Genomic DNA, 10532 nt, shown 5'->3' on the forward strand with positions numbered 1-10532 from the left:
TACTTTCCTAATCTGTTGGTGGCCTTTTTGTCTTGTTGACAGTGTCTTTTGCCTTACAGAAGCTTTGCAATTTTATGAGGTCCCATTTGTCAATTCTTGTTTTTACAGCACAAGCCATTGGTGTTCTGTTGAGAAAGTTTTTCCCTGTGCCCATATCTCCTTTCATAATTCATGTTGAATGCTTAGATTTTTGCAAAGTTAAGCAACTACATATTCTTGAGCTCATGCTTTTGGAGATCTTTCCCACAGCCTTAAGGGATGGCCTGAAGGTCTCATAACGTAAATTTTGCTGAGATAGTAGGTACATAATTGCTTCCCAGACTCGTGCTGTCTCATTACCATGGTGTCACTAACTTTAGTAGTAGGAACATGAAAATATGTACATTATTATATAAACAAGTCTTATATATACAGCAACAATCATCACTTGTGGAGGCCCCCACCCTGCTGGCTATATTCCTGGTATGGGAACCAAGTCACACAATCTTTAACATAGTTAAGCTTGGAAATTACTTGGGAAATTTAAAATTTTTATTTCTCTGTGTTTATGATGCATGAGCTTGTGTGTGAATGTGTGTGTATGGCATTCATATATGTGAGTGTGGGTATAGAAATGACACATTAGGTTGAGGAGGTCAGATGTCATATATATATATATATATATATATATATATATATATATATATATATATTTGAGACACTCTATGTGTTGTTTGCTGCTGTTGAGAGAAATGTAATTATCCCAAGAGCTTCTGTGGTTCTCCTGTCTTTTCTCCCATTTCATGGTAGGAACACTGGGTTTAGAGATGTGTGCTACCAAACCTGATATTCTATGGGTTCTGGGGGCTTAAACTTAGCCTCTCACAGGTGCAAAGCAAATGTTTCCAAAAATCCAACTTCTCAGCCCACACTACATAAATAATTTTTATTTACCCTAAGGCTTTGAGATTAGAGAAGCTATTAGAGTTGCCAATTCTGTCTGATTTAACTTCTTTGTATTATCATTTGCACCATATTTAAAGTTTGAAAAGAAGAATCAGAAAGTAGATTGCCTAAAACAAACTCAGACAACTATTCTTGATGGCAGACGAAGTAATGTAGATGGGTGAGATTCCTGTTCTTTTAGATAGTCTGCCCAGAAACTACCATTTACCTACTCTGTATTAGGAATACTTGCCTTCAAGTCTCCAAAGCTGACCATATCTGAGGAGATGGAATATAAAAAGCTCATGTTTTTACAGATTTTCAGTCAAATGCCAGCCCTGTTGTGGAATTATGGGCTCTGTAGTTTCTGGAGGAGGGCTGGATTTTGCTTGCAAACATAGTGTCAGAAAGGTTGCCCAGCTCCCCATTCCAGTGAGAGAGGCTAATCTGTAGCTCATACATTTTTCAGTGCTGATAGATTTACCAACTCACTCCCTTGGGTCAGACATGTCTCTCCTGAGAGGCAGTAAAAATGACAATATTTTCTCTTTTTACACTTTGTAATTATCCCAAGCTTTCCATGCTAGAGACAGACTTCCATTACATCTTTAAACTATTCTTTTTCTTTCTATTTTTCTTCCTTTTTTTGATAATATCAAATTACAGCCACTTAGAAGGAATAGGATTTTAGTGCTATTTACTGTGCCTTCTGCAGAGTACCCTGAACTTGGATTTTGAGCAGTTCCTGTGTCAGTTTCAAGTCAAAACCATAGGTTATACTCATCTATACTTAGGACCAAACACAACCTGTTCACTGAGCGTAGAATGTAGACATCCTAGGGAGCAGAGGGAAGTAGTGGCAATAAAATGAACATTGCAGCTGTCTTTGTTGTGAAGAGAGATGACAGCAACCTCATTGTGAGTCATGTTAGTGAAAAGGCAAAAGAAAAGTTAGAAGAAGTTGAAATTAACTTTAAATAGAAGACAGCTAAACTTAAAATTCCATCATTCTCTATGAACATCATTTTTACCCAATAGGCTTATTTATACATTGGCATTGAAGATTATTTTTAGTTAACATTTGTTTTCATTTGAAGAGTAAGCATTTCATGAAGCCCAGGGTAGACTCAAGCTCAGGTAGCCAAGGACGACCTTGAACTTCTCATATTCTGTCTTTATCCCAAATATAAGGGTGCCATGTGCCAATACAATTGAGTTTATGTAATGTTGGACCTCTAACAATTTTTGTTTTATGTGTTTTAGGCAAGCTCTTCACCAGATTAACTGAATCTACCACCATGTTAACATTTAGCTCTTGCTTACTACATAATATCTATTGTGTTAACTGACTCACATATTACTTCATCTAATATAGTAAACAAGTTCTTGAGCAAAGTATTGTTACTGTCCACAATTACCAGCTCAAGAAAGGAACACAAGAAAATATAAATGTTCTCTGTTTCGTAGCTCATTTGAATTATAATCCCCAATCTGGCCCTTCTTAATCATTGTCCTATGCTGGATGATAGCAATGTCTCTATAAGTATCATTGTTCCTAGAAGAGCTAAATTTCGAAAGGGTCCCAGCAACTGTTCACTGCTGGGTTCTTCCTCCCGCACCTGAGGTCACTGTGACTCTACCTCATCCTGCTATTGAGAAGGAAATGAAGGACCATGCTCAATTCTTCAATCTGAACTTCCCATCCAACTTTTGATTCCATTACTTAAGAAAGTACAAAATCTTAGGACCAACCCCCCAAAAAATCTACTAAAAAAGGTGGGTTATATTCAAACTGCTATACCTGCTATATGTGGTGTCTGGGGAGAAGAGCTCAGCAAATGATGTTCATGGGCAGCACTAGGAGAGATCTCAAGGATCCTGGGAGAAGAACTCAGCAGGAGCTGCTTGTAGACAACACCAGGAGTGTCTATGAGGATCCTGTCATTTCTTTCCATGTGAAAATTTTGCTGAGTTCTTTTTTTTTTTCTCTCCTATAAAAATTCATCATTGTGGGGCTAGGGGGATAGTGAAGTATTTGCTGGATAATAGGAGTACTGAAGCTAAATCCCCAGCACCTATATTAAACTTGACATGGTGGTATGTATCTGTAATCCAAAAGCAGGATAGAGAGAGATGAGTCTCACAGAGAACTTGTGTCAGGATATAAAAAGAAGAGACTCAACATTAACCTCTGGCCTCCCCATGTACAGACATCCACATACAAATATGCACCTACCTATCACAAACACATACATACATACACACACACAGAGAGATCTATATCTAGATCTAGATGTCTTATCATACAGACACATACACACACACACACACACACACAAACAATACAGTATTGAAACAACACACTCTACTAAAGAAATATGTACAATTACTCCATGTTAGTAAAATATTGTAATGGAGACAAAAATTTAAGCTTCTCATAGTCCCTCCAACCAGGCTTCAGGTTTGGATCCTAGCATTAGCAAAGGGCAGTGTGCAGGTACAGGCAAAAGTACCTCAGACAGTGCACATGTTCCAAGAGGCTTCAGGGGACTGGGCTCGATATTTCACTCTGGTGCAGTTCTTTGGAACAAAGTAATAACATGGGTTTTGGGGTTGGCTTTGGGGGAACTTTTGGAGGAATTAAGTTGTTGTTGTTTTTTGTTTGTTTGTTTTTTAAATCAGTCTTAGTATTATGTTTTTAACTGATTTTGGGTTAACACAAGAAATGATGAGATTCATTATGGCATCTTTATACTTACATATTATCATGCCTTGTTCTCATTGGATCCTCTCCTTATGGCCTCTCTTCTAACTCCCTCTTCCTTCCGTTTACCCCATTCCTTTTCTTCCAGTTACTCACAGTTTCTAAATATGCTCATTCCATGAGCTGCATGTGATATTTCAGAAGAGAAATGATCACTAATTTCAGTTAACTTGTAGTCTAGTTTTACTCTTTAAATACCATTATTTATTCATTAACCTTTAAAATAATCATGCTTCATATTTAATGAGTCCAATTATGCTCTTCCTGCCACACCTGTGAAGCATGCCACTTTTCCTTATTTAAAGCTTTGTGAGACATGATCTGTGATGCTATATTATTCCAAGCAAGGAGTCTTTCAGTCCCAAACCCCAGAAAAAGATTAACAGAGCAATAAGCATTTATCTTTACCCATCAGTTTAACTTTTATTATTCTGTTCGTGAGCTTTCTGGGGGAAACAATTGTATTAACATTTGGAGATAGCTGGACATGATGGCACACACTTTAATGTTAAAATAGGCACATCAGACCATTCTGGTTTACATAGTGAGTTCCAGGACAAACAGGAATATGTACAGAGACTCTGTCTCAAGTAAAATAAAAAAGTAACTTATTTGTACTTGTTGTTTATGCATGTTCTAGGAAGTGTTCTCTCTTCTAGTGATAACCTCCACTCAGCTTTTCCTGAAAATACCCTCTCCTTAATAACTGTGAACAGGTAAGAAAGATTGGTAGAGAAAATAATCCCCTATTATACTACCCAGAAATTTTAATATAACTTTTTAATTTTCTCTTCAAACTTTCTCACGTGTATGTGGATGTGTCCTTCACTTCCACAGTGGAGTTATTTTAGCTGTGTCCTCTCCAATTCCCATAGCTCCACTTTAAAATTCTCATTTATCCTAAAACATTTAAGACAATTTTTTTTTTGTTTTTTCTAGACAGGGTTTCTCTGTATAGCTCTGGCTGTCCTGGAACTCACTTTGGAGACCAGGCTGGCCTCGAACTCAGAAATCCACCTGCCTCTGCCTCCCGAGTGCTGGGATTAAAGGCGTGCGCCACCACGCCCTGCCTTAAGACAAATTTTGAAATGAAATAAATCCTATATATAGAAACTTGTTTTTTGGCCACTCTTAAAACACATGTACTCAGACTTACTCAACTGAGATTATTTGTAAAGTGAATCCTACCATTCTAATATTTTCTCAGAAATCATCTCAGTGTATGTTCAGGTTTTCTATTGCTGTACTAAAACATTCATACCCAAAGCGACTTTGTGGAGGGGAGGAATTATCTGGTTTATACTTCCAGGGCACAGTTCATCATTAAGTGTAGTCAGGGCAGGAACTCAAGCAGTGACATGAAGTAGAAACCACTGTGGGAAGTGACTTGTTTTCTGGGTTGTTTGCTCATGCTCAGATAGCCTTTTTCTAAGCCAGGACTGCTTATATAGGAATCTGTATTACCCAAAGTGGATTGGCACACCCACAGCACTTAACAATTAACACTGTCCCCTATGAATGTCAACAGATTTCAGCCAATCAGATCTGGGCCACCCTTCAATCAAGACTGTCCTCATGGATGACCCTAGGTCATGTTAAATAGACAATTAAATCTGACCAGGACAGCAAATCTGTCTAGAACAGAATAACCTTTAAAAATGAGAGTATCCTTCTGATACCCAGGTAACAGTCTGTCTTACTTCCTCACTTATCCACTGATATAACCTGCTCTGACTGGCCTGTGGTTACTGTTATTTTACTTAAATCCAGATGGAGACAAACTTATAACTGTTTCCCTTGGTTAACACTTGTCTTAGATTCTTCTGATCAATTGCAGTACATTTTGGGGTACATCCATCTTATGGTGATATCAATATTTTAAGGCTGTTGGCCTTTTTACTGGGGCAGTTTCTCAGCTAATTTCTAACTCAACCTGACTTCTCTTCCATTATGTCCTTCCACTGGGTTCTCACTGCTGCATTGTTGTCCATGCTTCTGTCCCTCTGCCTCTGCTTCAGCCATTAGCTCTTTAGTTTTCAAAGGTCATATTTCTTTGTCATCCAAAAAAAGGTATTAGTATAGTGGGAGAGGTTCCACAGTTTATTCATTTTAAAGTAATGAAGGGCATGACACATCCAATGTTCTATCTTAGTGTTTCCTTGGGCCACATTGAGGGCAATGTGATTTTCTAGGACCTTTCCCACTGCAGCTTGCTTTATAACATAATCTCAAAGAATCCTCTTTCTGATCAGGTGAGGAAGTGACAAACATTTATGCATAGAAAGCAGGTAATGGACCATAGAAATGACAGTATCAAATATCATGCACAGCAATTAACAGTTGAAAATACAGGACATATCTACACAGTCATTTCATACAATATTTGTGTGTATAAGTCGTCCCAGCTCTGATCTACAGCATGCCGTGGCTTGACTTGTGGATTGCTTCTCTGTGGAGCTTTTATAATGTCCCTGTCTGGTAGTTCTTGCAAACTGATTAGATCTAAAAGTTTGATGATATTCATGTTTTGTTTCCACTAATCAACTCTATTTCATAAATGGTGGTATCTTCCTTCCCAGGGGACCCCAAGTTTCTAGTTAGTTCTTGTAAAATATAAGGCCTACATTTATTTTTCATCACTTGGTTTAAAGTGGGTGCTGGAGAGATCACTCATTGGTCTGCTGCTCTTGCCGAGGACCCGAGTTTGGGTTCTAGCACCCATATCAAGGTAGTTCACAACATCCTGTGACTTCAAATTCAGGAGCTCTGATGGATGCCTTGTTCTGTCTTCTCTAGCATTCACATGGGTCAGCCTCCTTACCTCATAAAATATAAGTAAAAATATGTCATTTAAAAAGTGCAAAATGGCTGCATGCTAAATTGTCATATCTATTTTATTATATATATTTATTATATAGATATTTTATTATATAGATTTTCTATGTCACCAGTGAAATGAGGAAAATCAGACAGATTTATTGGGAAGCTACTCTTGGGTGGGCAAGTTCACTGGTCCTGAAAACCAAGACCAGGGAAGTTGTCAAGGGGAAAGGCGGTAGGGTAAGAGAGGGAGAGAGAACAAGGTGCCCATGCAGAGAAAGAAGAGGAGAAAATGGAGAGAGAGAGAGAGACTAAAATGTCTGAATCACATAGGGAGGAGCCTCTGGGAAAGGGCAGGCCAGCTCTTTCCTGGGCTGCAAAGTTCAGAGTTGGTGCAGGTTATGCAAGGTGAGGACAGAGTGATGCTGGAAGAACCTGGGAGTCAGATCTGCTTTGGTATGTAAAATATACAACTCAGTCTTTTGTAGTGGGTCCAAAAGCAAACTTTTTTTTAAATATCATCTAGATTTTTAAAAACTTTATCTATTTATGTATTTTTTTAAAAATGTTGCAGTGCTCCATCTGCATGTATACCTGTATGCCAAATGAAGTCATCAGCTACTTTTATACATCATGTGGTTGCCGAGAATGGAATTTAGTATCTCTGGAAAAGCAGCCAATATTTTAAACCACTGATCCATCTCACAAGCCCTAGAATATTTCAAAAATAAATTTTCCTTAAGGAGTTTTGTGTTTATGGAGATATAACTTGAATAGGAAGAATGAGTGCATTCTTGATTTTTTTTAATGTTCTGGTTTTCAATACAGTGGTTTCATTCATCTTAAAAATTAAAGATTTTTTCCATTATAAACATATCTGATATAAGGAAATACTTTTTTGCTAAATGGTTTTTAAACATCACATCAGCATCTTTCTGTGCCAATGTAACTCTGGAATGTCAATTTTCATGCTTGCTCTATTTTTCTCATGTACAAAATATCTGTATCCTTTTAAATATCCCTTATTGTTGAAACTTGTGTTCTGTGTATGTGTATACTCATAAGTATATGTGTGTTTCTGCATGTGTGTGGTGGTGGTGAGATGTCGGTTAGAGGTCAAACTCAGGTGTTGTCCCCTGTCAGTATCTACCATTTCGCTCCCTGCATCCTTTGTTTGGCAGCAAGGTTCCTCCTTGTGACTGTCTGACTTGCAAGCTTCAGAGGTTGCTATGACTCTATTTCTCCAGCACAGGGGTTGATAATAAGCACGTGATACTATGCCTGGGTTTTTACATAAGTGCAAGGAATCAACTCAGGTTGGTAGAGTGGCAAGTGCTTTACCAACTGAGTCATCTCTGCAACACTTATTTTCTCTCAATTGAGAAGGCCTGGATCATTTATATTTTGATGTGTGTGTGTGTGTGTGTGTGTGTGTGTGTGTGTGTGTGTGTGCGCGCGCGCGCGCACATGTTTCTCTGATATTAGTTGCAAGGTAAAATTAGTAATTTAATGTTTAAAGGGAGCTTGATTAGTTGAGTAACTCTTTTAAAGCTTGAAAGGTATGTTTTACTTGGTCTACTTAAAATATTCATACCCCATACAAGTTATGTTTAGTTATCTTTAGCCCAATGTCCATTTATTGTCAACCTTCTTTGTGACTTGTTATGACTACTAGATAAATTCTTTGTAATTTATAAACAAACCCCTTAGCGTCCACCAAGAAAGAAGGTAAGAATGTCACTAGACAGCATTTGAGGCCTATAGCAGAGATTTCCTGCTTTGTTGGAACCCATCTATGGTATGCCTACCAGTGTATTGAGAATGTGTATTGAGTTACAACCCTGTTAGAATGGCCTTCAGTATTCTAATACCTTAGAAATTATTAAAGTTCTGACCAAACTGTTTCAATGTCTACATCAGAACTTACAAGAAATGCAACTTTGCATTCCCAGCCGGGAACTTTCTAAGTCAGAAAGTATGAAGATGTTCCAGGACTGGTTCCAATAAGTCCATTTTTTGGCATGGGTGTCTATTCAGAGATTATATGCTGGTATTTCCATGTTTTTGTGTTTTGGAGCAAATAATTAAATCAAAGATTCGTGATAGTGAAAGAAATAGAGGAAGTTTATTCAGGAACAGAAAGGCACTGCTGAAAATGGATGGGCTAGAGAACTGGGACAGATGTGAGACTGTCAAAGCACAGGGTACAAGATACTTGAATCTTTATATGTCATTTACATAGCACCCATCTTATACTATGACCATGGGTGTTTTCAAAATTGCCCAGCAACTTTAGTTCCAGCCTCTGCCAACTGGTATCTTTTATATGTTATCTTCTCTCTGTCTCTGTCTCTATCTCTCTGTAGCTTACTTTTCTTTTTTCTCTTTTTTTTATTAGCTATTTTCTTTATTTCTACTTCAAATGTTATTCCCTTTCCTAATTTCCCCTCTCAAAAACCCCTATCCCCTCCCACCTCCTCCTCCTCCTGACCAACCCACCCACTCCTGCTTCCTGGCCCTTGCATTCCCTTACACCGGAGCATAGAGCCTTCACAGGACTAAGGGCCTCTCCTCCCATTGATGATTGACTAGGCCACCCTCTCTACATATGCAGTCTAGCTTACTTTTCTACTACAATCCCATTGGTTGACTTTAACTCCGACTTTTGAGAATTATATCAGTAGGGAATTGCCTCTTGATGCAAGTTAAGCCATCTAGAGACCACCACAAGGACACTCTTGAAAGTAAAAAGAAAGACCCCATAACCAGAGCCAGTCTGCTGTATGGAGGGGAAATAGACCGAGGTACAGGAGGCTAACTCTTCCTGCACAGTCTTGGCCAGGGGGAACTATTACCCCTTTCAGAAGCATGGCAGGTGCTGTGCTGGAACATAGAGAGGAAAAAAGATGCTGAGCTCTGGGTTGCTCTGTTCCTCATTGAACCAAGAAAATTCAGGTCCCCAACATGAGGTCACAGGTCTTAAATCAGGGAGGTCCCCTTTGCACCAGAGAAAGCTACTGATCAAAATAGGGAAATTGGATCGGCTGGGTGGGGTCTCCATTTACCATGTTCTAGACGACTTGAACCATCTGGTGATCCAGAGCTTTTTCACTGGCTACCTGACTCCAATGGAGGGCCAATGTATCTCAGAGAAGACCTGGTGTTTCCTAGATGAGGAGTACACACCATATCTATACCTGTCTGAGAAGCCCTCCTTTGGTTGTGATTTGTTCAGCCAGCCTTCACTGTGCAATAACTCCTTACCACCAGAGGAAGGGAAATGAGGAAGTAGTATACTGTCCTGTGGGTAGAAGCAGTGTTAGTGCCAGTGGGCTTGGGATTACTCATTCCTCCTTTAATTTTAGATTTGCTTCTCTAACCAATGGGACTGACAGAAACACACAGAGAGACATGAAGACAGGCAACAGTAGAGATAGCCAGAGGTAGCCACCTCATAGACTTAAATCAGGCAGTCCACTGATATCTCACTTGGATCCTGAACACCAGAATTGGTGTCATGTCCATTCTTTACTAAGAGTCCTGTTTAGAAGGCACCATAAACAGACATACTTTCAAATGCAACAGGTTCTGATGACTTACTGTAATTTTGTTTTATGGTGGAGGTGCAAGGAGCCCCTGTGATGAAATGGCCAGAGAAGTTGTGCAACCCTGAAACATCTCAGGGTGTGATTCCCCCCAAATTTATTTGATTTCTACCTGTTTTAGATACAGAGGAAATCTAAGATTCTCCAGTACCCCAGTATTATGTCAGTCTCTGGGGTTCTTTTTTCTTATTATTATTTTCTTTATTTACATTTCAAATGCTATCCCTAAAGTTCCCTATACCCCCCCACCCACTCCCCTGCTCCCCTACCCACCCACTCTCACTACTTGGCCCTGGCCTTCCTTTGTGCTGGGTCATATAAAGTTTGCAAGACCAAGGGCCTCTCTTCTCAGTGATGGCCAATTAGGGCATCTTCTGCTACATATGCAGCTAGAGACACAAGCTCAGGGGGTACTGGTT

The sequence above is a fragment of the Mus pahari genome, chromosome 5, assembly GCF_900095145.1.
Source record: "Mus pahari chromosome 5, PAHARI_EIJ_v1.1, whole genome shotgun sequence".
Lineage (NCBI taxonomy): Eukaryota > Metazoa > Chordata > Mammalia > Rodentia > Muridae > Mus > Mus pahari.